The sequence below is a fragment of the Physella acuta genome, unplaced genomic scaffold (assembly GCF_028476545.2).
Source record: "Physella acuta isolate Inbredline_101_S28 unplaced genomic scaffold, ASM2847654v3 ptg000424l, whole genome shotgun sequence".
NCBI classification, from domain to species: Eukaryota; Metazoa; Mollusca; class Gastropoda; family Physidae; genus Physella; species Physella acuta.
The window spans coordinates 102,501-117,180 of record NW_026731943.1 but is presented as its reverse complement, the minus strand read 5'-3'; positions in this window follow the sequence as shown (position 1 = coordinate 117,180).

The window sequence follows — 14,680 nt, the reverse complement described above, 5'->3', positions numbered from 1 at the left end:
ATATACGTCCGTCGATACTGGACTTTTTTTACAAGCTTTTATTTAACTCACTTCCTCGTCATTCTGTCTGTCGTCAGTCGTCAGTCTAGACGGAAACGCAGGAGTGAAAATTCGGACAGTTCTACTTGACCGACACGATTCACAGTTGGCACGTGGGTCAAGACATGAAGACAATGCAATCTGAAACTAAATTTGACTTAATTGGATGTCTAATTGATTTTTTATGAATTAATTAAAATTTGGACCGAATTAGTAGGCATGTCTAGCCAACCACACCACACGCGTCACCAATAGCTGCGCCATCACGACCACGTAATGGCTGCGTTCAAAAACCATTGCGCGCCTACTGAACGTGATATTCAGTAGGCGCGCAATGGTTTTTAGTCATGTAACTCTATTGTAGATAAAACATGTAAAGTACTGAAAAAAAAATTCATAAAAAACGTTTTAATAACAAGCTTTTATGTAATGATGCACTAAAAAGTAGAAAATAAATTATAGACTACTATTTAAATAACTATAAAGAAAAGCGTGGGTGTCTTCCATAACATTAGTAAAGGTATCCAATAGATACTAAAGTGACCCACGCTTTTCTTTATAGTTATTTAAATAGTAGTCTATAATTTATTTTCTACTTTTTAGTGCATCATTACATAAAAGCTTGTTATTAAAACGTTTTTTATGAATTTTTTTTTTATTCACCTTTTTAGTTTTTATTTCTTTTTAAATGCGTGGATTCGTAAGGTTATATTGTAAAGTGTTAGCTTTAGATATAAAGTCAGGTTAAATATATGAATATAAGTTGTATTTTATTTCAACATAAGAATGTTTACGTTTATGGTTAAGATAAAACTGTATTATATTTTACATATTATGTAAACATAGACATGTTTTATATTGACAAACTGACGGTATAAGAAAGACGTGAATTGTGTCTTCGTTCATTATTTCAAGAATAGACAGAAGTGCTGTTTCATAAAAACATCAGCGTATCGATAAACAAAGTAGGTACTTTTGATTGCAATGTTAATAGTAATTAAAAGAAAAAAGAAAAATATAATAATAATAATAATAATAATAATACTAATAATAATAATAATAATAATAATACAGTCTTAGTAATAATAATGTTTATATTAGTATTATAAAAATAATTTATTTATTTATTATTATTATTACTATAATTATAAGAAATAGTCGTAGTAATAGTAGTAGTATAATTATTATTATTATAACTGTTACTATTGCTTTTGCTATTACTATTACTATTATCATTACCATTGATATAATAGCTATATTTTTATTATTTTTATTATTATTATTATTATTATTATTTTTATTATTTTTATTATTATTATTATTATTATTATTATTATTATTATTATTATTATTATTATTATTATTATTATTATTATTATTATTATTATTATTATTATTATTATTATTATTATTATTATTATTATTATTATTATTATTATTATTATTATTACAGCTATTATAAATACCATTATTGCAATCGTTATATTATTATTATCAATGTTATTGGTAACACTACCGTTACTACAGCCGGAGCTAGTTGTATTCACTATTTTTAAACCAACAATTCTATTACAATATTTAACACGACCATTAATACAAAGGACGCTTTTAATACGTACCGGTTTTACAAATATTTATATATTTAATATTTCCCCTTTTCTCAAGAAGGACTTGAGTCAAAGGTAGATATAATAAACTAAGCATCCAATGTTAAGAGAAGAAGAAGAAAAAAAAACGCATTTAAAAGACAGTCAACAGGATAAAGCATTTAGCGAGAGCGTTCCAGTGTTTGGTATCCCTCGACAACTAGACCGTCCCTTACCCGTAATCTTGTCAGCCCGCACTACTAGTCTAAAGTGTTATGTGACTTTTCCAGAAGGTAAATGGGAGCAGAGGGTGGGGTGGAAGGAGAGGGGTGGGGGAAATCAATTCAGAGACAATGGACGACTGGATGCCTGGTCATGTAGCGAACAAACGTGGACGGTGCCAAGACGCATCTCGGCCAGGCGTGGATTTATGGGTCTGATGCCATCGATTAGCAGAGGTGCCGGACATGACGAGGGGGGTGGGGTTGGGGGGGGGAGGTTACGTGTCGGAAGGCGGGGTGTGTGATTTTAGGGATATGAGATATGGTCAGATGGGTGGTGGGGTGTGGGGTGGTTTTTATGGATATTAGACGGTGTGGGATGTGTGAGGGAATGGGACGATTTTAGGGATATTAGACAGTGTGGGGTGTGTGAGGGAATGGGACGATTTTAGGGATATTAGACAGTGTACATCTCGTGGGGAGAGGGGGGGGGGGGGTAGGCCATTTTAGGAAAAATAGACATTGTAGGAATGTTTTGAGGTATTGAGGGAATGGGTGATTTTAGGGTTATAAAGGTTATTGGTTGTGCTTGTGGATAGGTAATTAAATGGATAATTTTAGAATGCGGTATGAGCCCATTGTTGTGTGTTTATGTAAGATGCATTCTGGTATATGGATTATGGAATGATATATCTTACAGAGCGGTAGTAGCACCAGTAAACCATGTGGGTAGCGGTGGTGTTAGTGGTTATGACAGTCTGTGGGTAGCGGTGGTGTTAGTGGTTATGACAGTCTGTGGGTAGCGGTGGTGTTAGTGGTTATGACAGTCTGTGGGTAGCGGTGGTGTTAGTGGTTATGACAGTCTGTGGGTAGCGGTGGTGTTAGTGGTTATGACAGTCTGTGGGTAGCGGTGGTTTTAGTGGTTATGACAGTCTGTGGGTAGCGGTGGTGTTAGTGGTTATGACAGTCTGTGGGTAGCGGTGGTTTTAGTGGTTATGACAGTCTGTGGGTAGCGGTGGTTTTAGTGGTTATGCCAGTCTGTGGGTAGCGGTGGTGCTAGTGGTTATGACAGTCTGTGGGGTCCAGAGTCGTTTTAAGGATGCTACACATGGTAAAAAGCATACGTGTGTATATGTTTTGTTGCTGTAAATATAATAAATAAATTATAAATGTATCGGTGTACATACGATTTACTGTATGTGTTTTAGACCATAAAGACATGAAAATTACAATTCCTAATAACATCATCTATAGTGTGTTAATTGTTAGATATGTAGTCTAGTATGCGCATTCAGTAATACAATGAAGTAGCTACATTATTTATTACATACATACTTTGTATTTATCGATACTTATATTTAAAATATATGTCTTTTCAAACATATTGTGTATGTGCGTTTTTAATTATTTCAGTTTTGACAAGAATTAACATAACGAGAATGGATAGTATCAGACCCAGTTGTATTATTAAAATAAGTAAACACTATGTTAAAAATTAAATCATTTTATTTAAATTTACATTAACTAAATTCGTAACAAAGTAAAAAAAAAAAGTTGAATCACATACGTTAATAACCAAATTTTAAAACGCTCTTTCTTATTTTGCAGGGGAAGGATCGCATAAGCACTTCTCGATTCTATTAAACTCGTATAATAAAAAAATATGTAAAAATATACAGGCGTTGAAATAAATATCGACAAAATACTTACATTCTTTGGATGCTACCCAACATATGCGTACATTAACATACGGTGAGTGAGATCAAACAAGTGAGCAAAAGAAAGTTGTTTTTTTTTAAACCTGAAGGATGCATGACGGAAGTTTTTTTTTTAATGTATTAGGAAATGGAGAATTATTGAAAGCAATGTTGTCGTTGGGGGTTTAAATGTGATTTTATTTTTAATGTTGTATATTTCATTGTGTTCAATATGATAGGGTAGCTAGAAAAGTACTTTAACATTGTTCGAATTATGACTGTCTGTTAGATTCACATTCACGGATATTCCTGTTTGATGAGCAGCATTTGTTTGTTTGTTCCAAAGTAGGTAAGTTACGTTTATTTGTGTACGACCCAGTTGGCTAAACATCATAGGGCCTACTCCTGAAAGTAATGAAGGATGCGAATCATATTCCTGATAGCTTGGTCTGACTCTCAGCTACCACCCACCCCATCCTTAAATTTCGTTAAATGATAAGTAGTCAAGGCTATACAAAATAAGGACCAAACCTGGGTCTATATCATGGCGTATTTTCTGGCATAATTCATGCCACATGATTCCAGATATTATCAAAAGAATATATAAACTAACGTTACGTCTTCGCTATACAGGCTCTTATGAAGGAAAAGTATACTTTGTAAAACGTATACTGGTTAGCGTTGTAGAATGTATTCAAACATAAATATAAATCATACGCTAACACTCACCAAATATACACATTGAAAAAAAAAACATGCCTACTTCTACTTTTATTGTAATAAAGATGCAAAAGTAACGATTTTTCTATGTATATTGCTCTTGAAAAAAGCCTGTTTTGAATGTTCTAAGTCCAAGACCAATATTATATAAGTACTAGCCGTCCCGGCCAGGCCCTGCTCTGGCTTCTGTGAAAAACCTTTCTGTTAAAGACCATTACCTGTGTGTTTAGTAATCATCATAAACCCGGCATTGCACACCCAAACCAAAACCAAAACAACAAAACGCAAACATAACGCTAACACAATTACAAATACAAACGAAAACAAAAACCTAACAACTAACCCAACCACAACCACAAACACCAATACGAACACAAAGAAAAAAACAAACGAAAAAGCAAACGAAAACAAACCAAATCCAAAACCAACCACAAACCCAAAGAAAAAAACACAAACGAAAAAACAAACGAAAACAAACCAAATACAAACGCAAAACCAACCACAAACACAAATACAAACACAAACGCAAAGAAAATAAAACACAAACGAAAACGAAAAAAGAAAGAACAAAAACGAACCAAATCAAAACGCAACCACTAACGCAAACACAACCTAAACACAAAGAAAACACTAACGCGAACATAAACGCACAGTGCTCAGAGTCTAGCCCGGGGCGGAATCGCCTGTTTCAGCTTAATAAACGACTATAGTACCCCAACTTATTCATAGTCTTTTGCACTCACTTTAATGAACGTAGGCGCGAAACCGAGCACGGGAGGCCCGGGACCCCAAATGGCACCCTGTCTGGGCGCCAGAGGACGCACCATGACGTCACCGCCTGATTGAACTTAGTAAACGACTATAGTACATAACTTATTCATAGTCTTTTGAACTCACGCGAACGTATATACCATAGCGTACACCGGAAGGCCCGGGGCGCCAAATAGCACCCTGTCGGGGTGCCGGAGGACGCCCGGATTTGATTCACTTAAAGACTATAGTAACCTTTCTTACCCATAGTCTATCGCACTGTTAAAAACAAAACTATGCAGCATAGCGCTCACATGATAGCCCAGGGTGCCAAATCGAACCGTGCAAGGGCGCCGGCGGACGCGCCTGTTTCAATTTAGTGAACAAAAATGATAATACTCCAAGCTTATCCGTAAATGGAAAGAAATAAACATATAGGATTTGTAGGACCTGGCTTATTAAATGTTATTGATTTAAAAAAAAAAAAATTGAACAGTATGTTCAGTGTATAGAATAAATAAAAGGCAGTGTTAAAAATACCTAACGACATTGCACTTAATCAATCCCCGCTAATTATGTAATTATTTTTTTTTTCTTAACACCAAAAACAAAGTAATAAAATGTAAATTCTTTCTTCTTAAGAATTTTTTTTATTAAAGGGAAGTAACTGTGCAGTCAATACATTTCCGACACAATTTTAGAAATTTTATAAACGTCGATATACTTTTTAAAAATTTTATGTCGTGTTCATAATTGAAAATTATTCTTCTAAGTAAATAGAATGAAAATTGTTTTTAAAGACTTTCAATGGTAATTTTTTGACTCGTAAATTTAGACTATGAGCACGATAAAAAATCTAACACTTAAATCCATAGAACTGTCAACGACAAACTTTTTTGCCACACGTTACAGAACTGAGCTTTATATATTAGATAAGACTATATAATATGTAGTACAATTTCTCTAACAAAAGAAAAAATAAAATAATTCAAGGCCGACAAACAGATAGTCTGGCCCTAAAGAAGAGCGTGTATGAAATACTAGCCTGTCCAAACCAAAATCAGACAGTTATTGATGTTATTGCAGCGAGCCCAGCGAGCGATCAGTACTTTAGCGATCGATACTAATCAATACCATTCATAGCCGGCAGTCGTCTTTCATGTCTGTGTTTTTATGGACTTATGAAAAATATGATTTTATGCTAGTGATAAAGGGAAAAAAAGATGGAAATCGAAAGGGTGGGGTGATTATGGTTTAGTTTGGGAGCGTTACTGTGCCCAAAGTATTTTTCTTGTACTTAATACAGTTATGGATTTCTTTCGGGGCTAGTGTAGTTGATGTGAAGTATACTCCGTTAGATTTTAGTAGCGTGACACCAATAATGTATTAAATACTTTGATACGTGTATTCTTATGAGTAAATATAAATTACATCTAGATCTATAGAGTAATATTTAATAGGGAAATGGGTTTCGATTTCCGAGGATAAAGCTATTTTTTTTAAAACATGAAACTTCTGAAAAAGTAAAGTTAAATTATGTTTGTAAATGAGTAATGTAAAATTGGTATAACGTGTATTGAGATTCTAAATTAGCTACATTAATTAATCAACGTGTATATCACTGCTTGTTCATTGATTTTAGCCTCACTACAACAATGCCTTTATCAGGTGATAGTGTTTGTATACAATGTTGTATTAATTGCTAGAACAATGGACTTTTTTCTGAAAATAAAACATCTAGTTTCATTCTCACACAATTAAAATCCCTCAACAGCCTATCTAGACTAAACAGGTTTAACGATTTCATTCATGTCAACAATGTGTACCCCTAAGAGAAAGTTAACATATTGTCAAATACATTCAACTTTCTGGGTTTAGTATTTGTCACATGAAGAGTATCCAATCCTACATCCATACAATCCACAACGCCAACCTAATCCAACCTTACAACCATGAAATTACAAACACGATCACCCTCATCCAACCTAAAACCATTGAACTACCCAGAGGCGCAGCGACCCTTCCCGGCGACCGGGGACAAACTTTCAATTTGCACCCCCCCCCCCCAACCTCAAACTTTTGATTTGCACCATACCCCCCCTCAAACGTTCGATTACTTTTTCCAACCTATTTTGGCGCCACCTAAGGTCAGCGCCCGATGACATATGTCCCCCCCCCCGCCCCCCCTCCCCCCCCCCCCCATCGCTACGCCTCTGGAACTACCACAAGCCAAACCTACCCGGCCATCAAACCCTGCGAACTTTACAACAATATACGCCAATCTTATCCATCTTTACAAAACCAATATATCAAATGCATCAAAATAACAAACCAATTCACCATTGTCTTCCAAATATCTCATCATAATCCATATCAAACCCGATACGTTCACAACCCAACCCTCACACACCATCCACACAACCCGAACCCCACCACACACTGGACAGGACATTCATTTCCTGCCCGAACAACCCAGCCGTTACGTAATAGCCACTTCCGGTTTGAAGAATTTGATCTTTAACACCGTACCGGTGCACCAATTGATTGGCCATTTGCCGGCATTAAAGGGAACGAACTCGATAATGTAATTGAAGCTTCTTCAACAACTTGAAGTGTTTTATTGATGCGTGTTGCATTGTTTGAAGTTGGTACCTGTGGTCAAATACTGCACGGACAATCGACTCCCGTGGCGTAGGGCGGGGACTGACTGTATTAAAAGCGTGTTCGTAAAGGTATGGTGTATAATGCGTCGTATGTATAGTTTATGTGGTATTTTGAACATTAGGTTTATGTGGTGTTGTGTACATTTAGTTAGTGTGTTAGTCATATCGTATATATTTAGCGGTATGTAAGTGTACATTTGGTATTATATATATATATATATATATATATATATATATATATATATATATATATATATATATATATATATATATATATATATATATATATACAGTTGTGTGGTGTTGTTATTAACAATGCATTGCTAATGTCAATTCCAGTGTGCGATTTGTAGTAATATTGGTGTTTAATATTTTAACAAATTAGATACGGTTTAGAATTGTAAATAATAACGTTGCGGTAGATTTCATGACGTTTGTTTGTTATTCCGAAAGTTACGAGTTATGTAACTGGGTTCGAGACAGTAGGTCACCCCTTAACCCCCCTCCCCCTTTCTTCATTTATATGATACACTGTAACAGGAGAGACAAACTTGATGAATATCCACACGTCTAGCGGCTAGCATCATAGATAATAGATATGAGAATTTCTTCATTCTTTGTATTGTTGCGTTGAGCCCATCTTTTTAAGAGAAGGTAACATTCTTATTTGTGCTTATGTGTGTGTGTGTGTGTGAGAGAGAGAGAGAGAGAAAGATAGAGAGAGAAAGAGAGAGAGAGAGAAAAATATTTTGCAATATTGAAAATATGTGTGAGGTTATTTGTCAAATAAGGTGTTTAGACAACGATTACTACATATATTTTTAATGTTTGAAGGAATTCCTTCCAACACAATACGTGTCAACTTCTAATTCAAATTATAGGCCTTTGACTCCGAATAGATGGACCAACATTAGTGTTGTAATTTGGCCACTATTAATTGTGCTTTAGGTTAACATTCGCAATGTAATATTTCAACATAATTTCCCTTCGTTGAGGATGAACTTTTAGATATACGAGCAGGCTTACAGACATGTCGTGTAAAACAACTTACCGGTTAAACAATTAGGCTACACTATATAAAATAACAACACCATACCACACAACACAACAGCAACATAGGACAAACCGCACCCCGTTAATGCATTAAACTGTAAAATAATTAATTCTAAACTTGTGTCGCTTCAAATATTATGCTGGTTTCCATGACAACGGCACACCTACCGAGCGACTGCTGGTGTGGGAAGAATGGAAGAATGACTCAGGTATGCATGGACCATAATCACATTAATTATGCACCCACCCTTTTTATCACATTAAACATAATTAAATTCCCCGACCGCGGCTAGCACAGTAGAACAAGCTAGACAAAAGAATGAAATACGCATTGAATTTTTACGCTGGGCATTTATAAACGGCTTCGGCGTTTAATACCCACGGTGTTAGCGTAATAAAGTGTAATTTGTAGTTTAGGCTCATAACTACTGTTTCTAGGTAACAAAGTATAAGTTGTATGTCGTGCTGTTTATGGTGATTTGTATGTGTGTGAAACGTGTTTATGTGGAGGAAGGTACTATGTGTACCGTAACGAGATTAGGTGGCGTCGGTGTATGTTGATGTATGGGGTGAATGAGAGTAGCAAGGGAAGCGACTCATCGAGTGACAGCAGGTTTGTTGTTAGCGCGAAGGAGAAGTTATCATGCAACATTGGATAGTTGTAGCAGCGATTTGTTGTACGTGGAGACGGGGGCCTTGGAAATACATTGTAATCAAGAGAGAAGTTGATGATATTCGAGCAAGCAGAGGAAAGACATTGGAATCAAGAGAGAAGTTGATGATATTTGAGCAAGCAGAGGAAAGACATTGGAATCAAGAGAGAAGTTGATGATATTTGAGCAAAGCATTGGAAATACATTGTAATAAAGAGAGAAGTTGATGATATTTGGGCAAAGCATTAGAAAGACATTGGAATCAGAGAAGTGGATGATATTTGAGCAAAGCATTGGAAAGACATTGGAATAAAGAGAGGTTGATGATATTTGGGCAAAGCATTGGAAGGACATTGGAAATCAAGAGAGAAGTTGATGATATTTGGGCAAAGCATTGGAAATACATTGGAAATCAAGAGAGAAGTTGATGATATTTGAGCAAAGCATTGGAAATACATTGGAAATCAAGAGAGAAGTTGATGATATTTGGGCAAAACATTGGAAATACATTGGAAATCAAGAGAGAAGTTGATGATATTTGAGCAAAGCATTGGAAATACATTGGAAATCAAGAGAGAAGTTGATGATATTTGGGCAAAACATTGGAAATACATTGGAAATCAAGAGAGAAGTTGATGATATTTGAGCAAAGCATTGAAAAGACATTGAAATCAAGAGAGAAGTTGATGATATTTGGGCAACGCATTGGAAAGACATTGAAATCAAGAGAGAAGTTGATGATATTTGGGCAAAGCATTGGAAAGACATTGAAATCAAGAGAGAAGTTGATGATATTTGGGCAAAGCATTGGAAAGACATTAAAATCAAGAGAGTAGTTGATGATGTATAAGAAAAGCATTGAAAAAAAATTGAAATCAAGAGAGAAGTTGACGATGTTGCTTCTTATGTAAACACGTTACACAATTACTCGCCCACGAACTTCAAAACAGCAACTAGCAAAGTTTATTTTCTCTTCATCACGAAAAACATATATATATATATATATATATATATATATATATATATATATATATATATATATATATATATATATATATATATATATATATATATATATATACATATACATATATATATATATATATATATATATATATATATATATATATATATGTATAACAGTTATACGAAATATACCCCCCAGTCACCGTCTTACACGTAATATAAAAACACCTTTAATTTATGAATATAAAAAGCGTTCAACGCAAATTAGCCAGGTTTTTGTCGGAGTTAATGTTGATTGATACTGCTTGTTTTTCCATGGTGGCCAGGAGGAAAGATAAATCATGTCGGCAAGCTCAGAGTTATCCGCCCCTGCTCTTCGTGGGGAAGGCAAATGCTAAACTGCTACTGTAAAACCATGTAATTTGTAATGCACATTATTTTTCGATTTTAAATTAGCAGTGGTTTTAAAAATAAAATTGTAGTTAAGTTCAGTGAGTTCATCCAAAATGTACTTTTAAATGATGTTTTAAGAACAAAATTAAAGATAAGTCCAGCTAGGTCATCCAAAATAACATCTTGTACTTTTAATGATGTTTAATTAACGATGTGTGCCAAGTCAATCCTAATTGTTAAACATCGTCACATAAAGCCAGAAACACAAAATCCCCTAAAATAAATTCACACCTCAACTTACCCTTACCACTAAAATTCCAAATAGTTTCAAATATATATATATATATATATATATATATATATATATATATATATATACATACATATATATATATATATATATATATATATAAATATATATATATATATATATATATATATATATATATATATATATATGAAGCATTAAATACAAAATAAAAAAAATATAAAAGCATTAAATTAAAACGCAAAATGATGGCTAAACTTCATTTTAAAAAAATTTAAATGCTAAAATGTGTCGTCATATTTTCTTAACATTCTCTGTCTTGTTGTCACATATAGTATCAAATGTCGGTACCCCCTCCCCTACCCCCACCCTCTCCCCCTATATCACGTACTGTGACGTCACGTATGTACGCCCACTAGACCGACAGTTGGTTTAAAAAAAATAGATGTGAAGACGGCAAGCGATGATACGTGGCCGCGCATGTCATTGTATAAGAATAGAACACGTCTAAAAATAGAGCAAGTGGCTGGCAATAGCTTGTAATCTTAACGTTAGCTGCAATTTTATTGACTTAAGCAGGACACGAAGGATCGAACTCTACTGGAACTTGTGTGGTTTTCAGTAGGTCGGTGAGTGGGGGGGGGTATAAATACTGCTCAGCCAGCTTTTCTCGATGTCGTAGGCGTAAATTGTAAAAAACATTGTAAAACATTAGGTTAGACGTATGGTCCAAATGATAGGTCAAGTAGAGCTTACCTGTAAATGTACATTTAAATACCTACACAAAAAGAAGTGGTAGACAGTAGGAGTCAATTTATTACTTGTGTATGTGATCTACCTCGTGGTCGGGTGGTAGAACACATGACTGCTAACCCGAAAATCCCGAGTTCGAATCTCAAGTCTCATGAGCGATAATCTTGGAGAGATAACTCCGCAAATCAAACAGGAGTTCTCCGCCTATACCAAAGTATCACAAACATTAGTTACTGCAAACAAATTTGGTAACAAACAGCACGATGATTTTTACTTTTTGCATATGCAGGTAAAAATCGAGAAAGGAATCGCGATGCAAAATATTTATACTTGTATACAAAGTTGACACGGGATACAAACGTATAAGTACTATCGTATCATCAAGATAAAGTACATTTGAAAAAAATACTACACTTATCAACAAGAATGAATGGCAATAGAAAATATTGTTAAAAAACGGTTCAAAAAATCGAAATTTTAAATTCAATTATTTTTACACATTTTGAGAGATCTTTGGGACGAATGAGGACTATTTATATTTGACACTATCCCTTGTGATTTTAACGATGAAGACTGAAGCTAATTAATCATTTATTTTATTTAGGTATTCCCAGTCTGGTATAAATCCTGTTGGAAGTTGTATATGATCTCAGCGGGTTATTTTCTAAGGGAATACTATTGTACGTCAAGGGTGGAAATGTTCGATTCAATTATTTAGTAAATAAGTGAGTTCACACACACACACACGCACACACTTAAACACACATAGAAGTATAATCACACGCACTCACACACACAATATACGCGCACATACCCTCAGATTTTAATACAAACACATACTAATACACACACACGTAAACACAGGCATACACACACATTCATATACACACACACCCGCGCATACCCACATATGTTAATACAAACACATACTAACTCACATACGCACACGTTAATATACGCATACACATACACAAAAACACACACACACTCACACACACACATAAACACAAACACACACACATGCCCCCACTTGTAATCAGAAAACACACACACACACACGCAGACACATATACACACCAAACTTCATAAATTAACAAAACAAACACACACAAACCCTAACCGACTTCTTCTCTAGTGTAACACATTAAAACGATAGCGAGGAAAAAATAAATTCAACATTTTTCCGGTCCCAGTAATTGAATTACAAGCTGCTAAAAATGAGTTCTATGGGGACTAATTGATCGTCATCATTCTGAATAATTAGCCCCGTCTGCTTGGGGGGGGGGGGGGAGGGGGGGCATTGCTTGATACATATTTCGTTGGGGACATTTTGGAGAAAATAGTTTGTACTCAAGTAAATGAAAAAACCATGGGACAATATTTTTTTAAAAGACAATTTAAACTCTCGTAAAAGTTAATCTATGCGGGGATAAGGTAATATTCTTTGTATTTGTAGATTGAAGCATATCGGATAATCTATCAGGATGGGGAATTAGGGACAAATGGCGTTGTAATGGAGATTACCAAGTGTGGTCTTTATACACTTGAAGTTGAGAGGTAAATTAAAAAAAAAAAACTTAAAATCATTTTAATTGAACATCGTTTCAAGTTGTATATGTTTAATAGGTAGTTGTTATGATTGTAATCACTATAGACATTTAAAAATTTTAGCATAGCAAAGGTTATATATATATATTTATATATATATATATATATATTTATATATATATATATATATATATATATATATATATATATATATATATATATATATATATATATATATATATATATATATATATATATATATATATATCAATGAATTTGTGTAAGGATTAGGTTACATAAAGTTTCGAGGACATCCAGTTTTGAACACGGAATAAAGATTTATATATAAGGAATATGTAAAGCTGATTCTTCTAGCCAATAGATCTTGCAGTGGGTATTTGAATAATGCCTGGCTAATTGCATAGTACGAAATTTTTTATACTGTTTTTTTTTTCTTTATAGTGAATATCCTCCTTGATAAAAAAAATTCCCTCACACGTACGGCTAAAATGTAAATTTGTAAAAGATCCGTCTGGAAAAAAAATTCGTCCAAAACACGAGTAACAGAAACGTAGATATCTCTTGGCAAGTTTCGTTGGTCCATATCTTTTTTGTCTAGTCTTTTATAGATAATAAAGTGGGAAAAAAATGATTAAAACTTTTGCAGCCAAAACGCTAATGCAACATACATGTTTATATTACAGTAGATTTTATCACATATCGTCGGTACATACCGTTTTGTTTAGTCTTTTATACAATGATGGGAAAAAAATTATTAAAACTTTTGGAGCCTAGACGCAAACGCAACAGAAATGTTTATATTATATATATATACATATATATATATATATATATATATATATATATATATATATATATATATATATATATATATATATATACATATATATATTGTCACATTTCGTGTATCCTTATAGTTTTGGTTTAGCCTTTTATAGATAACAGTATGGGACAAAAAATAAATAGACAACAAAAGACTTTGACAAGTGTGTTCACACGACCATAGCAGGAGACAGCGAGTAAATAAAACAGCATTAAAACTTTAGTGTAGCGGGTATGTTGGCACTAACCCAGCTCAAGGGGTCTATTACCGGGGGTGGGTTTATGGGGGGGGGGGGGGGGCTATAACCCTGGGGCGGGTTTATGGGGGCTGTAAGTCACGTGGGTTTTCTGGCCACTTGTTCAGGAGCTTCGGTATGGCGTCTGGAAATTTTCCCACGTTTGGGGAGGGGGGGGGCAAGTCACGTGTTTGATGGTAGGGGAGGATGTCAGGGTGGTCAAACTTGTGGATGGGAGGGGGGGGGGGGTTAAATAACATTGGTCATAATCGCGAGTGTTGGGTAAAATAT